The sequence below is a fragment of the Paramormyrops kingsleyae genome, chromosome 9 (assembly GCF_048594095.1).
Source record: "Paramormyrops kingsleyae isolate MSU_618 chromosome 9, PKINGS_0.4, whole genome shotgun sequence".
Lineage (NCBI taxonomy): Eukaryota > Metazoa > Chordata > Actinopteri > Osteoglossiformes > Mormyridae > Paramormyrops > Paramormyrops kingsleyae.
Window position 1 is genome coordinate 17124627 of NC_132805.1, and position 13639 is coordinate 17138265.

The 13639-nt window shown below is 42.3% G+C and overlaps 1 non-coding gene across 1 annotated transcript; it reads left to right on the plus strand.

Annotated features, from left to right (window-relative positions):
• Positions 1-5642: 5642 nt before the first annotated feature.
• Positions 5643-5754, plus strand: LOC140592911 (U5 spliceosomal RNA). The gene has a single exon (XR_011993363.1). It is a non-coding gene; the product is annotated as a U5 spliceosomal RNA (small nuclear RNA).
• The last annotated feature ends 7885 nt before the right edge of the window (positions 5755-13639 follow it).

Genomic DNA, 13639 nt, shown 5'->3' on the forward strand with positions numbered 1-13639 from the left:
ACTCACGTATGCATTGTGCGTATTGGTACAAGGTAAGGGGAAAGATTAAATTTTTTTTTTTTTTGGAAACGTTCATAGTTCTCCGGTCAAGCCGTGTGCTTTGCTCAAGTATATGACGTGTTGTACTTATATTTTTATTAATAATATAAATTCTAATTCTGATATTCCCTGCACACGTGCACACAGGGTTGCCAACTTTGGTCAGCTGGCTGACGTGAGAGGCAACATAAAGAAACGGACATAAACCTCACTGCTGTGGTACGTGTGCGGGGATTATCAGAATAATAATTTATATTATTATCATTAAGAATAATATAAATCCAACATGCTGTGCACATGTACAGAGTATGCGGCTAGACCAGAGAAGTATGAAGGTTTCTGTGTAAGCATACGCAGAAGGGATGCATGAGTGTTGCGCTAGAGCAGGGAAGTATGAACCAGTCACATCAGATCGTTCTCACCCAGTCGACTGATTTCTCCTGCATTTTGTCTGTTTCATCCTGGGGTTGCATTACAGAACCTTCCGAACTTGTAGATCCTGTCTTAGCAGTTTGGTTACTATGCTGACTAGGATTAGAACCTGATTTATGAAAAAGCTATTACAGGTGAACATTTCCTAAGTCACTGTTCCTATCCTAACTTAAGACAGGAAATGAGTATTACGCAAGCTTCATAACTTCCTAAAATCTTAAACTCTCCTAACTTTAGAATAACTACACAGCCATGATCATGACATATGAATAAAAATTATGTATGTCGTGAATACATTTTACTACAGTGCTTCCCCGTATCTGGGGATGATACGTTCAAAGATCTAACAAAGATAGCCGAAACAATCTGCAGAACAAATATACTGTATATATATATATATAGCGTGATTTTCGTGTACATGCATATGGTAAAGTTTGATATATCACGCAGAGTAAGACATTACCAGCATTAAATACAATCAGAATAAAGTAGCCTATATTGCATATTATTGTACAGTACTGTCCTCTCTTTAATGAAAGGGATCATGACGTTTTAGCCTAATTCCCAAGAGATGATGGAGCAATGAAAAAAAAACTATGCATTAAGGTGTAACAGAGCAATGTAAGTCATGCTTTTATATACCCATCACAGGATGAGATAACTATGAAAAATCACAGTCATGCATTTAACATTTTTTTTTCTGACCGAGGTAAACCACGGATAACTGAAACCGCGGATTCAGCGGGACTTGTATGATTCATTCACATCATGTATTATTGTGACGTTTGGACACTAGAAAAGAGGCAGACCCTGTAATGCGGGAGAAGCATTTATTGAGTAGTAAGCCGAGTGCACCAAGAGCTAAAGGGGAAATCCAAGTGGGTAGTCGGGTCGAGCGCAGAAGGTTAAAAACCAGGAAGGTCAGTCCTACAGGCAGAGACAGAACGTGGAGATGATGGGATGGGAGAGAGGACGAAGGCAGACCGGGAAGGCAGGGCAGGACAGGCAAGCGGGGCAGGCAGGACCAGGCAGGGAGGTAGGGCGGACCAGAGAAGCAGGGCAGGCAAGCAGCAGGGTACGATGAGGCAGTCAGGGAATACACGAGACAAAAAAAAAAAAAGCTCAGTAGATGTCATTCGCATGGCAACAATATTTCGCAACACTCTGTAGTACGATTTGGATTTACCTAGCGTGTTGGAATTGTGACAATTGCTAACAGCTGTGTTGCCCCGCCCCTGTGGGCATGACAGTTACAGTATAAGGTGGCCACAATATGCAACACTTTTTTCATTATATTATGAGCTCCGTAGCTCCGTACAGCTCATTGGTTGGGTAAAAGCAATAAAGGAGCAGCCATATGGAATAAATAATTTTAGCTATAACTAGCACTATGTGGTGACCAATTAAAGTTAAGACAGCTTAACTGCTTAGGAGATTATTTAGGATTTGGGGAAGTTAGGATGTATACAACTCCAAGACAGAACAGACAAAACGAGGTTATAAATGAGAATTCAATCGGCTAGGCAAGATCAATCTGTTGTGACTTAGGTTGCAATATAACCAGTCAGATCTTGTGTTTTGTTTAGAGCCTGCCTACTGAGTTTGATGGGTGACTTTGACAGATAACTTTAATGGTGGCTGGTTTGACTGTTTAAATAATTATTTAAATCGCATTTTTATAAACAATCATTGAAATGACAATTAAAATTCTAATTTAAATAATCATTTCAATGAAATATTTATTGAATATTGTCACAAAACACTCTATATACATATAGACTTGATAACATCATACACAAAACTCGGTCTTTGACAACAATGCAATATTTTCTATTTCTATTCACCAGTTAGTTGCATCCAATTTTTCAACTGTGTTGTACTTGTGTTGCTTCTTTTTACAGTCCTTCTCATTAGCATCTGCTTGTTCTTCTGTCAGATTTTCTGGTTCATTTTTGGTCTGCTTAGGTTCCAATGGCTCTGTTGCTTTGAAAAAAAGAGAATGAAATATTTCTTGAATTTTTTTTTTTTTTTACATTTTCTTTGAATTGTTTTGCTGTAACAACCTGGTGTGTAACCTTATCTATTTTAGTGGGGAAATAGTGGATTTTTCTGTGTGTGCAGTGTGGTTTTACCCTTTAAAATCAAAAGTCAGATTAGCAAAGGGCAGGTGGAACATAAGACAACCAATCCTAAAGGATACTAGCAGCAAGACATGGTTGAAGAAACTAACACTAATAACCACAGAACTAAAGGAACTACAAACCTCAAACTAAAGAAACATGGGGAAATACTACACTAGGAAAATTAACATGAAACAAAAGTATAATACAAAACCAAAACAGAACACAAGTAGGGCAAACCCAGAACAGGAAAACTAAGAAAACCAGATAAATATAATTAGACAGGTCAGGTTAGTCTTTAACTGGCCTTAAACCCATGACAGGAGAGTAATAGTCTCCAAGCTGCATGCTTAGCCTATAGAGCCCGTAGAACGGGGAAAATATGCTCAGACTGAAGGGCAAGAGACAGAGAGGAGGACAGGATGGCCATCAACATTTGCTGGCCAAATGGGGAGGAGACATGAAGGATAGGGTTGGATGGGCACTGACCCTGCCAGTACCCTCCACCAAACGTGAAAACACCGGTGATCTGGACAGAAAAAGTCAGAAGGTGAAACAGGGTGACAGGACAGACAGGGTGAAGACAAAGAATTGGGAGAAGATGACCAGATGAGGGAACAAGGCAGGGAACAGACCCTCGGGAGCAGGAACACACGAATTGGGCACAGGACAAGGAACATAGAGATATATCAGGGTGGTGAAAAAGACTCTACCAGATCATCTGAAGGACACAGATGTTGTTCAGCCAGACTGCAGAAGTGATTCCCTCTGTTGGGCCAGGGACTAGAGGTTTGGGAAAAGCGGATGCGGGATGCGATGCCTCCCATGGGTTAAGCTCTGGGGATCTGGGATGAAGGAGAATGAGATGCAAGCTCCTCCACCAAGACATGTGGAGGCAGAGGGGGACAAGCCGGAACACCTGGAAGCAGACTGGGCCGAGCTGGAACACCTGGAAGCAGACTGGGCTAAGCCGCTACACCTGGAGGCAGATTGGGCTGAGCTAGGCCGGAAACAGGAGCTTGCCTTCCCCTCCTAAGGATTTTAGGGATCCAAGGATTAGCATGTTCAGGAGCCCTGGAACACTTCAGGGCGCAGCACATCCCAAGCCATACATTTGGAGCGCTACTGAAGATTTGGTTGGCAGACCAACAGGACTAGGGCCATCACAGATCTCGGGGGCAGGTACTCACACCCAAGTTCCACTAGTTCAGTGTAACCGGTGTGATCTTGCGTTGTGTTAATTGAATGCACCGCAACTCAAAATTCCTAATCGAACTGGTTTATTCTGTGGAAAAGATGAACACTGCGATCACAACACTGTTCACTCGCTCGGGCAGTTCCAAACTGCAGAGGTATAGCAATATCAATTACAGTGTAAATATGTACCAGTGGAAAATATGAATACTGCAATCACAGCACTGTTCTGGAAATACAAAAACACTCACTGTACCACACACACACACATATCTTGGTGGCTGGCTACTTGTCAAGCAACATAGCCTACGGGCCGAGGTTCACAGAACAGATAGAATGCATATACAGTGGTACCTTAGTTCTCGAACTCATTAGAATTCGAATTTCTTAAAAGTCGAACCAACCAGTTCGAAAAAAATGACCTAGAACTCGATCTGAATCTCAGAAGTCAAACCGTGAATGCCAACCTAAGATATTTTGTACGCGCGGGGAAATGAGTGATGCGGCACGACTCTCAGCAGAAACAAAGGGTAACGCTTCAGTCACAGCCTCGCATTCGTTGTGATAGCATCGTGCATGTTTACACTAGCTGAATACATATATTTAGACAGTAAAAATACCTTTAGACAATGATAACAGTAATTATTATTATAATAAAATATATTTTAAAATAAAGATTTCTAATTATTTTAATATTAATAATAAACCATTAATACATTTAATTATAATAATATTGGCGTGCCCAGCGGGGACGGAACGGAGACAAAGGCGCAGACGTCAGGGTATCGGGGAATACAGGGTTTAATTACAGGTAACGCAGGCAAAACGCAGACGGACAATACAATGACCGGACTGGGGAAACAAACTGAAACGCGGACTAAATACTGAGGACTAATGACAACAAACAGAAACAGCTGATCACACAGGGATTCCACACGGGGTTAACGATGGGGCATGGCACACGGAAGGAGCAGACGATCGGGGCAGGACACATTGTTTAGATACATTTATTTTCTTACTTTAAAAATTACTGTTTTGATAAATGTGCTTAGATGTGTTTAGTTATGTTTTGCTTGTTTTGTCCAGTTCATTTTGTGTTTAAATGCTAAAAAAACAAATTTCGGTGTAATTTTTTGGGGCCGGGAACCAATTAATTGGTTTTCCATTATTTCTTTTGGGGAAAATTCGATCAGAACTCGAACTTTTTAGGATTCGATCCGGAGTTCTGAACGGATTAAATTCGAGTTCTGAGGTACCACTGTACAGTTGTTCAACCTCACAAAACTTTGTCCATATTTAAACTCGTCCAGGTACATATACTTTAATATAACAAAATTGTCGATAAAAGTAAACAATGTTCTAAAATGACAGGCACAATAAGCATGCTCGTGCGGGCAGTTCCAAACTGAAGAAAATGTAAGGTGTGTGCATCGTTTTCTTAAAGGCAACTGCACAAATATTTTAAAGTGACAGAACACTAAACCAAAATGCGCACACGTATATACAGCTCTGACACAGTGGCAAGTGAAAATAATTATTATCCATGTTACACCAGCAGTGGGTACAAGGGATAAAAAATCCTAGCATGAGGGACATCACAGAGCCTAGGAATTGTCGTGTTAATTCAGTCATTCTGTTATGAACTGGAAGGGGCCAGGTGGAATGAAGGTGACGATCCACTTGTAACTCCGAGACAGAAGGGGTTTATTGGAAAAAAATGAACACCAAAAGAAGAACCACAAAATAAATGAGAACACGATGGGTAAGTACTGCACATAAGAAAAAAAATGACAAAAGACCAATATTCTAGCATCGCAGGCCCGGCTAGGGATGGCTCGCTATGTGATGGTTCCATATCAACTCGGATCTCTCTTCATCTCGTATAAATCTTTTGCTTTTTACTAAAGATTTCCATGAAGTGGGATTGTGATGACTTCACAGTACTTTTGGAGTATACAAAGAGGTACATGAAGTGAGGACCAGAATGGAGTAGGGAAACTAGAAGGGAAGGGAAAGGTACAAAAGGAGTTTGACAGGGTGGCAGGTTCGGGAACAGAGGAAGAAGGAACTGGGTAGGATCAGACTGGGGTCAAAGAGATACTGGAGGGTTGACAGACTGGGGACAGGACATAAAAGGACTGGGTGAGTGGACCATTGCAGTCCCAGATGAAGGATTGGCTGGGGTGAAAGGCAGTACGGCTGGATGGAAGCCAGAGGATACCAAGGAGACTGCAGGACAGGAATGGGAGAATGACGAGGGGACAGCAAGACTGAAATGGGAACTGGGACCAGAGAGCATTGAGGGACCTCGGACTGAGAGGCTGGCCTGACTGGAGTTCCCTGTCTCCCCCTTCAGGAAACAGAGAACTAACCTGCCCCTCTACCTGACCTGCACCTATGCCGTTGATGGAACTGGTACTTGGAACCTCTTTATTAAGACAGAATGAGGATGTTATAGAAAGATGTTCACACGTGGCTGGTTCAGTGTCTGTCTGCCTCTGTCTGTGCCCCCAATGGGGGAAGCAGAGCCTTTATCTATGGTCTTCATACAAACTCCTGGAGCCTGGGGTCTGATGGCCTTGGTGAGAGTGAGTTGTATGAGATACGCAAAGAACATGATGTGAGGAAGCAAGTAGCAAGGACTGAAAGAAATATAAAAAGTAAGAAATATAAAACCAATAAATGAGTGAACTGAATGAAAATAATTAAATAACTACAAATTAACTATAGGGAAATCCCTCAGTAACGCTAATAGGCACAGAACTAAAGAACTACAAACCTGAAACTAAGGAAACACCGGGAAATACTACACTAGGAAAATTAAACAAGAAAAAAAAGTACAATACAAAACCATAACAGAAGACAAAGAGGACAAACATAGTAAAACTAAGACAAACAAAACACTAGGGAACAGAAAACCAACTAAATATAATTAAACAGATGAGGTTAGTCTTTAACCAGCCTCAAACCCATGTCAGGAGGTTAACAGTTTCTAAACCACACACTCATAGAGCTCATAGAGTTACGTGGCCATCTGGGGAATTGAGAAAGCACACTGAGGTTGAAGGGCAAGAGACATTGAGGAGGACAAGATGGCCAGCAACACCTGCTGACTAAATGAGGAGGAGACATGAAGGGCAGTGTAGGACAGTTGCTAACCCTGATTGGTCCGGCACAAATTAACCACTGAAGTGGGGCAAACCAGGTGCTGGTACTCCCCTTGTTGTTCAGTATCAGCAGATATTGAGAGGTGCCAGTGTTCTGTTATTTTTTTGATGCCTTGCGCGAATTTACTACCATACCAGAAATTTTGGGTATGGTCCTGGGTATGATGGGAAACTGCATCCAGCCCTGCAAGCGATCCTCCAACTAACAAGGAAAAATTTGGGGATTGGTGGTGGGATTGGCATTCCAGCTACCGTAAAAACTTCATACAGCTCTGACAAAGCAGACAGGACTCTGTTGAGCTCTCCGTGGGAGTAGCCCTGCTGCAGCTGCCCACGGGAATGCTGAACACATGATTAAGGGGATGGGGGAGCCTCATCCCTGGAACAGACGAAACCATAGGAGAGCCAATGGGGTGAGACCTATTGGGGACTGGGACTGGGGTGGTGCTGAGGTGTCGCTCATTGCAGGGCAGCACTCGGGCCCTAACCTGGGAGGGCCAATCCGGGTAGGTACGTGGAATGTCTTGTCTCTCTGCCATGATGACCATCTTCCTCTCCTGGAGGAGCTTCATAAACATGCATTTTAGTTGCGGCACTCTCTGAGGTACACAGACCAGGGAGTAGCCAGATCTCTGTAGGTGGGTACACCTATTATTAATCTGGTCACTTTGAAGGCTACCATACTCAAGGAATGGCTGGTACTGTGGCAGATCAGCTCCTCTCAATGGTGTTCAATGTCACTCCTTTCAACGAGTATATTATGAGGTTCAGCCAAAGGCACTCTCTGGGTGTCTTGTCTGCTGTCAGTGTATGTTCTGACCACGGTGAGTGATGTCCCGATGAGGGAGACATTGTATTTGGAACTTCACTTGGTTGTTGAGGGGGGCCCACGAGGTGACACGCCTCTAGTCATGGGTGACTTCAATGCAACCACTGGCACTGACAGGGCTGGTTATGAGGATTGTGTCAGTCCCCATGGATCTGATAATCGTGGTAAAAATGGATCCATATTCCTTGACATTGCAAAAGGTCAGGGGCTGCGAGACACTGGATCCTGGTTCCACATCATTGGACTTGGTACTCTAATACTGGTGGTGCAGTGAAGGATCAATCACATTCTTGGGGGCAGGTGCTGAAGACTCCTATGGAACTGCAGGGTCTACAGGAGTGCCAAGTATGGGAATTCTGATCATAGACTTGTTGTTGCTACTCTATAGATTCAGCATAGGTCTAATAGGCTACCACCTACTAGGAGAATGAGACCCTTAAAGTTGCTGAGGGTTGATATTGCTGGTGTTCCCAGAAGGAGGTGTTTCATCTCACAGGGTGCCTTGGATATTATCTAGAAGAGCTGCAGCACACGGCTTGATGGAAATTCTGTTCTGTACTGGGAATTGAGTAGGACAGCTGGGAGGCTTTTGTTAGAAGAATCTGTGACCAATTATGGTCTAGTAACCTACATCCTGCAGTACAGCCTTACTGAAAGATTAAAGCTTTACACACATCTGCAATCAGGGAGGATGATGGAATAGTCCATATGGATGACACTGCAGTTTGGACCTACTAGACTGGCTACTTTGAGCAGCTGTATAAAGCTAATCCTTTGGCTAGGATGTTGGACATCTCTGGGTCCATAGTTATTGAGGCTGATCCTCTGATTAGTTATGAACCACCACATCTTAATGAGAATGCACACATGGTGAACCAGCTGAGGGTAGGGAACCTTGTAGGGATCTGTGATATCTGGGATGAACTTCTCCACATGGGTGGTAAGGCTGTCCTCCTGGCATTGCAGGCAATCTTTGCTTCCATTTGGGTGTCATCCCAACTGACTAGAAAACAGGACTTGTTGTCCCAAACTGGAAAGGGACGGGTGATTGCCTGGATTGCGACAGCTATAGGGGGATAACACTGCTCTCAGTGCCGGGTAAGGTCCTTGCTAGGGTCATCCTCAACAGGATCCATGATCACATACTCTCCTACCAGTGACCAAAACAGGCTGGTATTACACCTAAGTCTACCATTGACCGCATCCTGGTATTGATGGTTTTCATCGAGTGCAAACAAGAATAAAATTTCTTTGCAGCCTTTGTTGCTTTTCATAAAACGTTTGATTCAATTGATCAAGCAACACTGTGAGACATCCTGAGGATTTGTGGGATCCCCCCGAAGTTGCTGGACTTCATAGCTGGCCTATACATTGGTAGTGTGAGTGCTGTGCAAAATGGAGGCAGAACTTCTGTGTTCTTCCTAGTTGAATTTGGGGTTCATCAGGGGTGTGTTCTTGCTCCTACTCTGTTCAGTGCTTGCATGGATTGGGTGTTGGGCAGGGTCGTGGGGTCCAGGGGCTGTGGAGCATCGGTATGTGAAGAAAGATTCACTGATCTTGACTTCTCCGATGATGCTGTGATCTTTGCGGGGTCCATGGAGGCTCTGATCGGGGCTTGTGAATGTCCTGGATAAAAACCAAGGTCCAGGGCTTTAATGATCACTTGGGCACAGCCATCAGCAGTGTGTCTGTCTGTGGAGACAATGTTGACCACGAGGTCCACTTAACTCAGCAGTGACATTCATGTCTCTAGTGACTCTTCCTATAAAGTCAGTAGATGTAAGAGGACAAAAGTCCAAGTTTTTAGAGTCCTGGGGCTCTCTGTTTTGCTGTGAGATATGGATGCTACCCAGTGACCTGAGATGAATGGTAAATGGACTGCATTCATATAGCACTTTTCTACTCCTACGAGTACTCAAAGCGCTTTACAATAAATGTCTCACATTCACCCATGCTTACCACAGATTCATACATCGGTGGCAGAGGCTGCCATGCAAGGCACCAACCTGCACACCGGGGGCAATTTGGGGTTTAGTGTCTTGCTCAAGGACACTTTGATGGGGTCAGGAAGAACAAGGGCTCGAACCTGTAACCCTCTGGTTGCCGAACAATAGCACTACCTCCCGCCCCACCATCTTCAAAGCACTTCTACAACTACATTTTCAAAGCACCTGACGTTATAGATGTCTACAGCAAGATTAATATTTTCACCTTACTTACATGGTGACTACCCTCCTTTGATTGCATTTTCCACCATTGATGATGTAGTAACCCAGAACTAAGCTTCTAAGTATAGCTCGAGAGTTGTAGTTCAAACTACACAACTTAACAACAGTGTTTGCAAACGCTCGTTCGAACTATGGTTTTGGGAAATCGTTTAACTAAAATCTGGTCCTATATTTATGGAATTCAGAGGAATGCAAACAATATACACATGGATTGTTTGTAATGAACACAAATATAAACAAAATATAAATAACATTTAAGATAAACCATGTTAAAATGCAAAAGTAGCAAAAATTTTCAGCGATTGTAAACGTGTGATGTAATGTACTGTAGTACTTAGGAGCAATTGTTGTTGGATAGGAAAAAAGGGCAGAACACCTGTTCTTTGAAGAAAAAAACATAGATGTGCTGGTACTATGAGCATTGCGTATAGGTAGGCCTAGACAAATAGTTTATGTATGCATCCGATAAGTAATATCTTTGTCACGCTTTTGAAAATACCGCCAAGATACGATATACCATGGTATAATGTATGGGCAGTTTGATGGTATGAAAAATATAATACTGCCCAAGCATAAGTTGACATAGTCTAAACCAAAGGCATTTAATGGCATGATGTTGTTTAAGTTTTGCGCAATTATATGTAGGTTAGCCTATGTGAGCTATCTAATCATCAGTTGTTTGCTTAATTTCACACCACAATTTAGATGACTATTTTATTGATGCTGGAGTTTTATGCCCTGTGGGAAGCTAAATAAAATGTGTTACTATTAGAGTGACCAGATAATCTATGTCAGGGAGGATGCACTGAGCCTACATCCGATTTTACACACTACTTGAAAAGTGAAAGGCTCCTGTGCTTGCCTAAGTAGTTGAGTTTTTCTGTTGCTTTAACTGGTCTGCTTTCTTGACTGGAAGACTTATCTAGCACATTAGCATTAGTGACACATGCATGATTATAGGAGACTGACCAATCAGCACATAGTACTTAAGTGAAATCCAGGTCCTTTTCATTGAAATGGTTGTTTACAAATCCTGTCCTAGCTCAAAGTGTCCTCCCTGACGTGGATTATCTGGTTACCCTAGTTGTATGTTATTGTGTCATCATTTTATTCACTTAAGACGGTAGCAGGCTAAGGTTGCCGGTTTCATCTTTCTCAGTTGGTTGAAAACAACGGACTTAGGCTGCTGTGTAATGATGGGTTGCGCAGTCAGTCAGTGGCACAGATAGGATTTTTGAATTGGAGGGGACCAAGGATATTTTTGCCTTATGCAAAGATGGCAGATGCTGTTTTTTTGTCCTGTAAGTGGGGGTGACGGATCGAGGTCACTCTGAATCTGAAGGGAACCCATCCCATCTGTTCCTGGTGCTAACTAGCCTGCTACCAGTCAAAAGTCTGTGCACACCACAGGTGTTTACCACTTTTTCTTTTATTTCGTAATTCATCATTTTAAATTATTGTTAAGCATTGGAAGGTCATAAACAAGTTTCCTTTATAACATGGAAAGAGTATGTAACAGTGCATGCCTGACATCCTAGCACCTGGCTGTGTGGTGATGGCATAGTCAAATTCTAGGCTGTTCTTTAACTTTAAATGCAATAGTTAATGTCCCTTGTAGAAAGAATGCCTCAAATTTTCTCTGTTCTTATAACTGCTAGCGGAAGTTGAATCAAAATAACAGTTTCTTGCTATCAAAGGTACTCAAATGGTGAACATACTGTAATTTTATTTGTTAGCAAAGAATATTGAGTGTATTTTGTATTTCTAGTAAATGGTAAGTGAGTAGCATGCAAATATAAATCTCAGTGTGTACATATACACTCACCTAAAGGATTATTAGGAACACCTGTTCAATTTCTCATTAATGCAATTATCTAATCAACAAATCACATGGCAGTTGCTTCAATGCATTTAGGGGTGTGGTCCTGGTCAAGACAATCTCCTGAACTCCAAACTGAATGTCAGAATGGGAAAGAAAGGTGATTTAAGCAATTTTGAGTGTGGCATGGTTGTTGGTGCCAGACAGGCCGGTCTGAGTATTTCACAATCTGCCCAGTTACTGGGATTTTCACGCACAACCATTTCTAGGGTTTACAAAGAATGGTGTGCAAAGGGAAAAACATCCAGTATGCGGCAGTCCTGTGGGCGAAAATGCCTTGTTGATGCTAGAGGTCAGAGGAGAATGGGCCGACTGATTCAAGCTGATAGAAGAGCAACTTTGACTGAAATAACCACTCGTTACAACCGAGGTATGCAGCAAAGCATTTGTGAAGCCACAACACGCACAACCTTGAGGCGGATGGGCTACAACAGCAGAAGACCCCACTGGGTACCACTCATCTCCACTACAAATAGGAAAAAAAGGCTACAATTTGCACGAGCTCACCAAAATTGGACAGTTGAAGACTGGAAAAATGTTGCCTGGTCTGATGAGTCTCGATTTCTGTTGAGACATTCAAATGGTAGAGTCAGAATTTGGCGTAAACTGAATGAGAACATGGATCCATCATGCCTTGTTACCACTGTGCAGGCTGGTGGTGGTGGTGTAATGGTGTGGGGGATGTTTTCTTGGCACACTTTAGGCCCCTTAGTGCCAATTGGGCATCGTTTAAATGCCACGGCCTACCTGAGCATTGTTTCTGACCATGTCCATCCCTTTATGACCATGTACCCATCCTCTGATGGCTACTTCCAGCAGGATAATGCACCATGTCACAAAGCTGGAATCATTTCAAATTGGTTTCTTGAACATGACAATGAGTTCACTGTACTACAATGGCCCCCACAGTCACCAGATCTCAACCCAACAGAGCATCTTTGGGATGTGGTGGAATGGGAGCTTCATGCCCTGGATGTGCATCCCACAAATCTCCATCAACTGCAAGATGCTATCCTATCAATATGGGCCAACATTTCTAAAGAATGCTTTCAGCACCTTGTTGAATCAATGCCACGTAGAATTAAGGCAGTTCTGAAGGCGAAAGGGGGTCAAACACCATATCAGTATGGTGTTCCTAATAATCCTTTAGGTGAGTGTATATGTATGTGTGTCTATATATATATATATATATATATATATATATATATATATATATATATATATATATATATATATATATATACGTTTGTTCCTCACAGACCAACAATATACAGGGGACAGCGACTTCTATTATGGTAAGTATCATTAACTGTGCATTTACCACATCTTACTTAATTTTAGAAAAAATAAACTTTACAGATTCTGGGATATGTATTCCAGCAAAATACTGTAAATTTAGTGAAGAAATTGAGAATCTTTGTAATTTTGCATTCCATTAGTTGGCCAGTGAGAACACCTTGATCAAGACAACAGCATGTAATAAATATTAGACAACCGAGCAGCTGCTGTTTAAAGCTAAGTGACTTGTCATATTCCTTAGACTACGACACACTGAGGACTACTGGAGTTATTCTGGCTGTGGTCATGTTCGTGTCTGGAATCCTCATCGCTCTGGGTGAGTATATCACCATCACAAAGTTTCAACTGGGAAGCAGCGGTTGATGGTCTGTATAATTGGATTAATTATGAAATGGGGCATGGTGAAATGACAAAATGGATAAGGATAAGACAGAATTTTATTTACTTATAGG